Source organism: Crocuta crocuta, unplaced genomic scaffold (genome assembly GCF_008692635.1).
Source record: "Crocuta crocuta isolate KB4526 unplaced genomic scaffold, BGI_CrCroc_1.0 scaffold147, whole genome shotgun sequence".
In the NCBI taxonomy this organism is placed as follows: domain Eukaryota; kingdom Metazoa; phylum Chordata; class Mammalia; order Carnivora; family Hyaenidae; genus Crocuta; species Crocuta crocuta.
Genome location: NW_027532594.1, coordinates 6,680,260 through 6,689,337, shown reverse-complemented (window position 1 = coordinate 6,689,337; position 9,078 = coordinate 6,680,260). Strand labels below are relative to the sequence as shown.

The 9,078-nt window shown below is 40.9% G+C and overlaps 1 pseudogene; it reads left to right on the top strand.

Annotated features, from left to right (window-relative positions):
- Positions 1 to 1,978: 1,978 nt before the first annotated feature.
- On the top strand, positions 1,979 to 2,464 carry LOC144244683 (large ribosomal subunit protein uL23 pseudogene; annotated as a pseudogene).
- The last annotated feature ends 6,614 nt before the right edge of the window (positions 2,465 to 9,078 follow it).

The window sequence follows — 9,078 nt, the reverse complement described above, 5'->3', positions numbered from 1 at the left end:
TCAGATTCTGTACCTCCCTCTCTCTCTGACCCTCCCCTACTCACACTGTCTCTTTCTCTCAAAAATGAATAAACATTAAAAAATTGTTAATAAAAATGTTTATTATTTTAAAAATAAATAATAAATAATATTTTAAAAATAATAAAATAGGAGCACCTGGGTGGCTCAGTCTGTTAAGCATTGGACTTAGACTCAGGTCATGATCTCACAGTTCATGGGTTCGAGCCCCATGTCGGGCTCTGTGCTGACAGCTCAGAGCCTGGAGCCTGCTTCAAATTCTGTGTCCCCCTCTCTCTCTGCCCCTCCCTGGCTCATGCTCTGCCTCTCTTTCTCAAAAATAAATAAACATTAAAAAATAAAAGTTTTTAAAAACAAGATAAAATAAACATAAAATAAAATGATATCTTGGGGAGCCTGGGTAACTTAGTTAAGTGTCCAACTCTTGATTTTGGTTCAAGTAATGGTCTCAGGGTTCATGAGATTGACCCCCATGTTGGGCTCTGTGCTGACAGCACAGAACCCCTGCTTGGGATTCTCTTTCTCTCTCTGCCCCTCTTCTCTGCTCTCTCTCTCAAAATAAATAAACTTAAAAAAAAAAAATAAAAACGACATGTTTACTATAAGCAAGGAATACCACTAAACACTGTCTTGACCTTTTTTTTAAAAAAGTGTATTTATTTATTTTTTATTTGAGAGAGAGAGAGAGAGAGCAAGAGCAGGAGAGAGGGGCAGAGGGAGAAAGAGAAATTCTTAAGCAGGCTCTATGCTCAGCATTGATCCCGACTCAGGGCTCAATCCCACGACTCTGGGATCATGACCCAAGCCAAAATCAAGAGTTGGCAGATGCCCCACCCACTTAGCCACCTGGGCGCCCTGTACTGTCTTACCTTCTTAAGTGGATTCTCTCATGCTCTGTTTTTCAGTTTATATTTATTTTCTCGGGTGTTATACACCTGGGTTTTTTGTTTTCTTTTTTTTTTAAATCATTTGTTATTTTTAAGGAGGGAGGTACTTGCTTTAATGCTATAGAACTACAGTGATTCCTCACATAATTTCTATGTAGAGGTCACTCTGGTAGGCAAGGAATGAGCATCATCAGTGGTTTTTCAGATGTCCTTGTTAACTTTAGACAGAGCTTTAGTTAGAAGAAAGAATACTGCACTCACATTATGCACTCACATTATGTTAAATTAACAGCATCTATCTATCCTTCATGAACTTGTACTTCATGAAACACTGTTCAGAAGCTGGTAAATGGTTTGAGAGAAAGAGACCATGTGTCACTTATTATCATGTCCTTTGGTATCAAGCATAAAACAGTATACAGTGTAGGATACTGATATACACTTGATGAAATGGAGCAATTCATCATAAAACGCTGGTTTGCAGATAAAAATTCAGTACATAAGGGCAAGAAAGAATTAACTTGAGGAAACAAAGTGACCTTAGTTATTCTAAGGTTCCTAACATAAAAACTGCATAGATTTCTATTCAGAAATATGTTACCCAATCCAACTGGGTGTCATTTGAAGTTGAAGTTTGGGAAAAAATATAAAAATATAATAAAAACTGACCCTGGATGGTTCAGTCTGTTAAACGTCAGACTCTTGATTTCAGCTCAGGTCATGGTCTCTCGGTTCATGAGATCAAGCCCCTTGTCGGGCTCTGTGTGCTGACAGTGCAGAGCCTGATTGGGATTCTCTCTCTCAAAAAAAATAAATAAAATTAAAAATATATATATACATATGGATGCCTGGGTGGCTCAGTCAGTTAAGAGTCCAACTTTGGCTCAGGTCATGATCTCACGGTTTGTATGTTTGAACCCCAAGTTGGGCTCTGTGCTGACAGCTCAGAGCCTGGAGCCTGCTTCGGATTCTGTGTCTCCCTCTCTCTCTCTGCCCCTCCCCCACTCCCACTCTGATTCTTTCTCTCTCAAAAATAAACATTAAACATTTTTCAAAAAGAGCTTTTCACAAAGATGGCTCCGAAGGCGAAGAAGGAAGCCCCTGCCCCTCCCAAAGCTGAAGCCAAAGCAAAAGCCTTGAAGGCCAAGAAAGCAGTGCTGAAAGGCGTCCACAGCCATAAAAAAAAGATCTGCACGTCACCTACATTCCGACGGCCCAAGACACTGCGTCTCCGAAGGCAGCCCAAATATCCTCGAAAGAGCGCCCCCAGGAGAAACAAGCTTGACCACTATGCCATCACCAAATTCCCACTGACGACCGAGTCAGCCATGAAGAAAATAGAAAACAACAACACTCTTGTGTTCATTGTGGATGTCAAGACCAACAAGCACCAGATCAAACAGGCTGTTAAGAAGCTCTATGACATTGACGTGGCCAAGGTCAACACTCTGATCAGGCCTGATGGAGAAAAGAAAGCCTATGTTCGACTGGCTCCTGACTATGATGCTTTGGATGTTGCCACAAAATTGGGATCATCTAAACTGAGTCCAGCTGGCTAAATCTAAATATAATTTTTGTCACCATAAAAACATTTTTTTCAAAAAGAAATATATATATAATAAAAACTAATTTCAAATTTATTGTGTGTTACTGTGTTTTATATTATTGACGTTTTCTTGGAGAAATAACAAAGGTTCTGTTTTGACTGGCTAGGAAAGTATTGCACTGCTTGTAGGGACCTGGCGATGGCCAGCAGAAGTTGGTTAGAGCACTTAATCATATTGGTGCTAACTTCCTCTTTTCCTTTTTTTCTTTTTAGTGCTAACTTTCTGTCACAGATGTCACATCCTGGAGAAGCCATGACATAGGAAGTTTCAGAAATGGCCAAGAATGACAACTTATAGTATAAAACTGAAATATAAGTGCCTTTATCATAAAGGAAATGAATGGAAGAAAAAGCCTCAGGGTCCTTAGCAGTTCTTTGGCAGAGGTCAGCTCCCTCCTTTATAAAATGAGAAAACAGGGGGGTGAGGGGAGAGGGGGCAGGCAAGGCGCCTGGGTGGTGCAGTCCATTAAACATCCGACTCTTGATCACAGTTTGTGGGTTCAATCCCCACATCTGGCTCTGTGCTGACAATGTGGAGCCTTCTTGGGATTCTGTCTCTCTTTCTCTCTGCCCCCTTCCCTGCTTGTGTGCGCTCTCTCCCTCTCTCAAAATAAATAAGTAAATATTTTTTAAAAAATAAAGTAAAATCAGAAAATTGGGAGGGTGCCTGGCTGGCTCAGTTGGAAGAGCACGTGACTCTTGATCTTGGGAGTTGGAGCCACCTTGGTGTGGAGATTACTAAAAACATAAATCAACTTAAAAAAAAAAGTTCGATAATACTAAGATCCCTTCTATGCAGCTTGCTTAATGCTTTTTCAGGAACCAAAATTCTCCTGGCTGAGACCAGGAACTGACAAAAAACGGTTTGTGATAAGAATAATGATCAGGATGATGATCGAGTAATACATAGTACGACACCTGAGTAGTGCAAATCAGTGGTCTTGTATAACACTGCACCACTCTGTTATTCACCTGATGTTATTCATGATTGCAACATTTTGCCAACATTTAGCGTTAACGGAGTTTGCAGTGTTCTAGAGATAGACTACCCAACAGCATGGTGGTCAGGAAATCTTTGTTGCAGTCTTGTGGTTCCAGTTTTCTTTTTCTTTTTTCTCCTAAAGGATTGAGATCCTTCATGGTTCCTGTTTTCTGATCTTCCGTCATTCTGCAAGTTGTTAGGTATTTACAAGTTGGTATTCTCCATTGCACTGTAATCTCTTGTGGGCAGGGACCACACCCTATTCGTGTCTATATCCCATTTTACTTTGCATGTCCTTTGCAGATAGTAGATACTCAATCAATGTCATTTGAATCATCTGTCTACAAAATAATTTTAAAACTGAGTTTTTAAGTGGCATTTCATATTAAAGAATAGAATATTCATAAAGTGTCTACCAGCTAAAATATTTGTTTGCCTTATGCTCATTAAACGTTGGACCCTTTTTTTCAAGAGTTAGATAAGGTTCATCTTTTTTTGTGAAGCACTCATACGTTGTTACAGCCCTTGATTATGACTCGTTTTTTGTACCGCTCAGGTGGTTTAGCATATTGGGTCTAAATCACATTAGATTTTTTTGTTTTTCACAAGGAAGAATCACTCAGTGCCTCCTTGCATCCTGTAAGCATGGCACTTTCACAACAAAAGTGCAATAAATATTTGATAATGATCATAGTGATCATAAGGACCAATAGTAAGTGACTTATTGTTAAGGATTCAGGTCAGCTGCTTACAACAAATCCAAAAACAACTTCAATGACGTGTTTTCTAGGAGGGGAGTGCTTTGGAAGTAGCAGCTTTGCCACGATGTTCTTTAGCGCAGGCCTTCCTCCCAGTCGGCATCCTGTCTCAACTCATACCCAGGCATAGCCTTCTCTATATTTTATTGCTTCAGTTTTTCTGGAATCCATGGGATATGGAGGAAGATCAAATGTTTACAAAAAAAAAAGAGAAAGAAAATTAAAATGTTTGTCCATGAGTTAATTGTGAACATATTGCACAAAGAGTAACAAAAGAACGCATGTTAAAGACATTTGAATTCACCGTAATCTAATGGGATAACCTAGATACACACTGAAAATATGTAAGAATGGGGGTGCCTGGGTGGCTCAGTTGGTTAAGTGTCTCACTCTTAGTTTCAGCTCAGGTCATGATCTCACGGTTCGTGGGTTCGAGCCCTGCCTCAGGCTCAGTACTGATGGCAGGGAGCCTGCTTAGGATTCTCTCTCTTTCTCTCTCTCTGTCCCCCCCGCCTCTCTTGAAATAAATAAACTTAAAAAAAAAAAAGAAAATGTAAGAATGTATAGTGTAGAAATCTAAATGTACTTTATCATACATATACAATCGTATCTCTTATATTCAGAGGCAGGACTAGTCAAAGAAGGCCAGATAGAAGGAGAGAGGGAGGAGAGGAAGGAAAACAGGAAGAAAAGGCAAGATGAAAATGGCTACTAGGAAAGGGGTGGGGTGGTGCTAAGTGAGGCTTTGGAGTGAGTGTGCATGACATCTATGTGGTTTATGTAGCTGACTGGGTTTCTGGAATGGAGCTCACACTCAGCAGGTTAAGGAGCTGGTTGAGTAAGAAGGAAAAGGTACATTGAAAGGGTGCCTTAAGACTCTCTAAATAACAGACAGTCTCTGATATGCTTATGATCATCAAAAGCATCATAATATAAACATTATACATAATTTACATATGTTCAAAACTGTTTGAGAAAGACATTTGTGCTATGCTAATATTAGCGAACATTTACCAGACACTGACTATGGATCAGATGCATATACGTAAGTGCTTCACATAGCCCATTTTCTCTTACAATCACCCTATGAAGGAGGCACTGGTACTTCTATTGTACAGGCAAGGGAAGTGAGACAATGATCTGTTAGATAGAGTGACATATTTCCCAAGGTCCCATTGCTACTGAGTATCTGACCCACAATACTACGGAACATGGGCAGTCCTACTCAGAAACTGGTGTTCCCACCCATTGGGTGAGACAACCTTCTCTTTCCACAGAGCTCTTTATCTACACAACAGATAGCTAGGGGGCTCCTTAGGAGGTTGTAATAGTATGAAGCGTATAGTGAGCTTCCAATATGGCCACAGAGAACCAAGGACAGGATGAAACTAGAAAAATAAAATGCCATTGGAGAAACAATTACACTTGCTAGACAGATCTGAAAATGGAGAAGAGAGAGATTAGAGAGGTAAGGATGATCTCTGTGTTTACATGATTTCATTCCAAAATTACTAATCAACCGCTTCCTATGTTCCAGGGACTGTGCTGGGGAAGAAACTGTGAACCAAACACGCAAAGTCCCTGCCCTTATGGAGCAAGACTGTGTTATTAATAAGAAAAACAAAAGAAAACACCAACAAACAAAACAAAGCAAAACAAGTTACATATGCATCGACCATGTCCGGAAGGAAATACAACAAACTGGTAACACAAGTTGCTCAGGAGGGAAACAAGATGGAGGGGGGTGGCATGGAGAGCAGGAAAACTTCTGAATTTGAACATGTTATCTATTTGAAAGTCATTATTTCCTTAAAACCGAAATAAGACGACCGTGTGCTGTGTACCAAGACATATGTGTAAACGTGTATATGGGCAAAGATATTGATGAACGCATATTCGCCTATATCTGCATAGACTTCCCGGCAGTTCGTACAGGAAACTGGCAAAACTGGATGCTTCTGGGGAGGTAAGTGGGTAGGTAGGGAATCGAAGGAGGGGATTGATTTCACTCTACACCCTTTTGTAGCATTTGCATTTTTTTTTTTTATAAATTCAGTTATTGATTATATACACGTATTAATTAAAGTTTGGGTTTTGACACTAGCAGAACCCTAGGACTAGAGGTTTTATATAGAAAGTAAATGGCACAATTTTTTTTTTTAGTATAGTTGACACACAGTGTCACAGTATTTCAGGTGCACAACGCAGTGATTCAGCGTCTCTGTACCTTATGCTGTGCTCACAAGTGTAGCTACCATCTGTCACCATACATCTCTGTTACTGTACCACTGACTATATTCCCCATGCTGTGCCTTTTATTCCCGTGACTTACTCATTCCATAACTGGAAGCCCGTGTCTCCCACTCCCCTTCACCCCTTTTGCCCATCCCCCCACCCCTAACAATTGTACAAGTTTTTAATATGTTTTATATACTAGTGTGCTTCCTCCAAGTTGTAACTTCTATCAAATTTCACAAAGAAAAACTATGTGTGTGTGTACCCACATGCAGTCTACCCCTGCCAGCATGAAAGTTGGTGTTTGTGAAAATACAAGNATTCTGAGCAACTAGGGGGGAGAGAGAGAGAGAGAGACAGAGAGAGAATCACAAGCAGTTTCCACACTCAGCATGGAGCCCAATGTGGGGCTCCAATCCCACCACTTTGAGATCATGACCTGAGCCAAAAACAAGAGTCGGATGCTCAGTTGACTGAGCCACCCAGGCTCCCCTTTTCATTTATTTTAAAGTAGTGTCTACACACAACATGGGGCTCAAACTTACGACCCTAGGATATAAAGNAGTGATTCAGCGTCTCTGTACCTTATGCTGTGCTCACAAGTGTAGCTACCATCTGTCACCATACATCTCTGTTACTGTACCACTGACTATATTCCCCATGCTGTGCCTTTTATTCCCGTGACTTACTCATTCCATAACTGGAAGCCCGTGTCTCCCACTCCCCTTCACCCCTTTTGCCCATCCCCCCACCCCTAACAATTGTACAAGTTTTTAATATGTTTTATATACTAGTGTGCTTCCTCCAAGTTGTAACTTCTATCAAATTTCACAAAGAAAAACTATGTGTGTGTGTACCCACATGCAGTCTACCCCTGCCAGCATGAAAGTTGGTGTTTGTGAAAATACAAGAATTGAAATATTTTGGCCTCTGGCTAATGTGGGAAAAACTCCTCAGCTATCAAAATTCTCTAGATAAGCTTTCAGAAAATGCCCAAGGCAGTTTCACTTCATACAATAGGCACACTGTTGAAACAGGTTCAGCGGGTGGCCAACCTCCACCCATAGGCTTCAGGGTTTTGCGCTTTTTTCTAGAACTAACTAAACCTGACAAGATAGCTTATAAATGACTTTAAATCTGCATCGATCCACTCAATCTTCACCAAACTTTGGGCCATGAAACTCCTTAATCCTTCACAGAAGCAGGATGGTGAATTTTGGTGAAACCATCAATAAAAAGTGCAGTTTTGTGGCTGATCTTATAACTGTCAGGGTTTTAACAGCTTTATTGTGGTATGGTTGACATACAATAAATTGCACATACTGAACATGTTCAACTTGATCAGTTTTCATTTGGGTACAGCTATTACCACGATTGAGGTAATGAACCTATGCGCCACCTCTAAGAATTTCCTCCCGCCCTTTTATAATCCTTCTCTTCTGCCCTTCCCTTCCAGACCCTCTCCCCTCCCTGGGCAACCATTGGTCTACTTTATATCTAGAGTAGTTTGCATTTTATATAGAATTTTACATAAATGGAATAAGATAGTCTGAACTCTTTCTTCTGCTTCTTACACTGAGCATAATTACTTAGGGATTAATCTATATCATATGTAGCAAGCATTCTTTTTTAAGTTNGTGCGAATGAGGGACAGAGAGGGAGAGAGAGAGAGAGAGAGGTAGAGAGAATCCCAAGCAGGCTCCATGCTATCAGCACATGGAGCCCGGGGCTCGATCTCAGGAACCGTGAGATCACGACCAGAGCTGGAATAAAGAGTTGGTTGCTTAACCAACTGAGCCACCCAGGGACCCCTATACCAGGAATTTTTTAAATTAAAATTTGAAATTATAGGTCCACATGTGGTTGTAAGAAATAATACAGAGAGATCTTGTGTACCCTTTAAACAGTTTTCCCCAGTGGTAACATCTTATAAAACTATAGTATAACTAGGGAGCCTGGCTGGCTCAGTCAGTTGATCTTGGGGTCACAAAGTGAGTTCGAGGGGCGCCTGGGTGGCTTAGTCGGTTAAGCGTCCGACTTTCGCTTAGGTCATGATCTCGCGGTTCGTGGATTCGGGCCCCGCGTCGGGCTCTGTGCTGACTGCCGGCTCAGAGCCTGCAGCCTGTTTCAGAGTCTGTGACTCCCTCTCTCTCTGACCCTCCCCTGCTCACGCTGTCTCTCTCTCTCTCCTAGAAATAAATAAAACATTAAAAAAAATTAAAAAAAAAAAGTGAGTTCAAGCCCCACATTGTGCCTAGAGCTTACTTTAACAACAAAACAAAAAAAAAACCCAAAATAATGTGGTGCACCTGGGTGGCTCAGTTGGCTAAGTGTCCAACTTTGGCTCAGGTCATAATCTCATGGTTTGTGAGTTCAAGCCCCCCATAGGGGCTTGCTGCTGTTAGCACAGAGCCTGTTTCTGATCTGTCCTTCTCTCTCTCTGCTCCTTCCCACCTAGTGCTCTCTCTCAAAAAGTGGTTAAGTCTCAAAAAATATATATATCACAGCCAAGATATAGTCATTGATACAATGTACTAATCTTACACTCTTTCGAGTGCATTTAATTCTAATTTTATCACACGTAGGTTCACG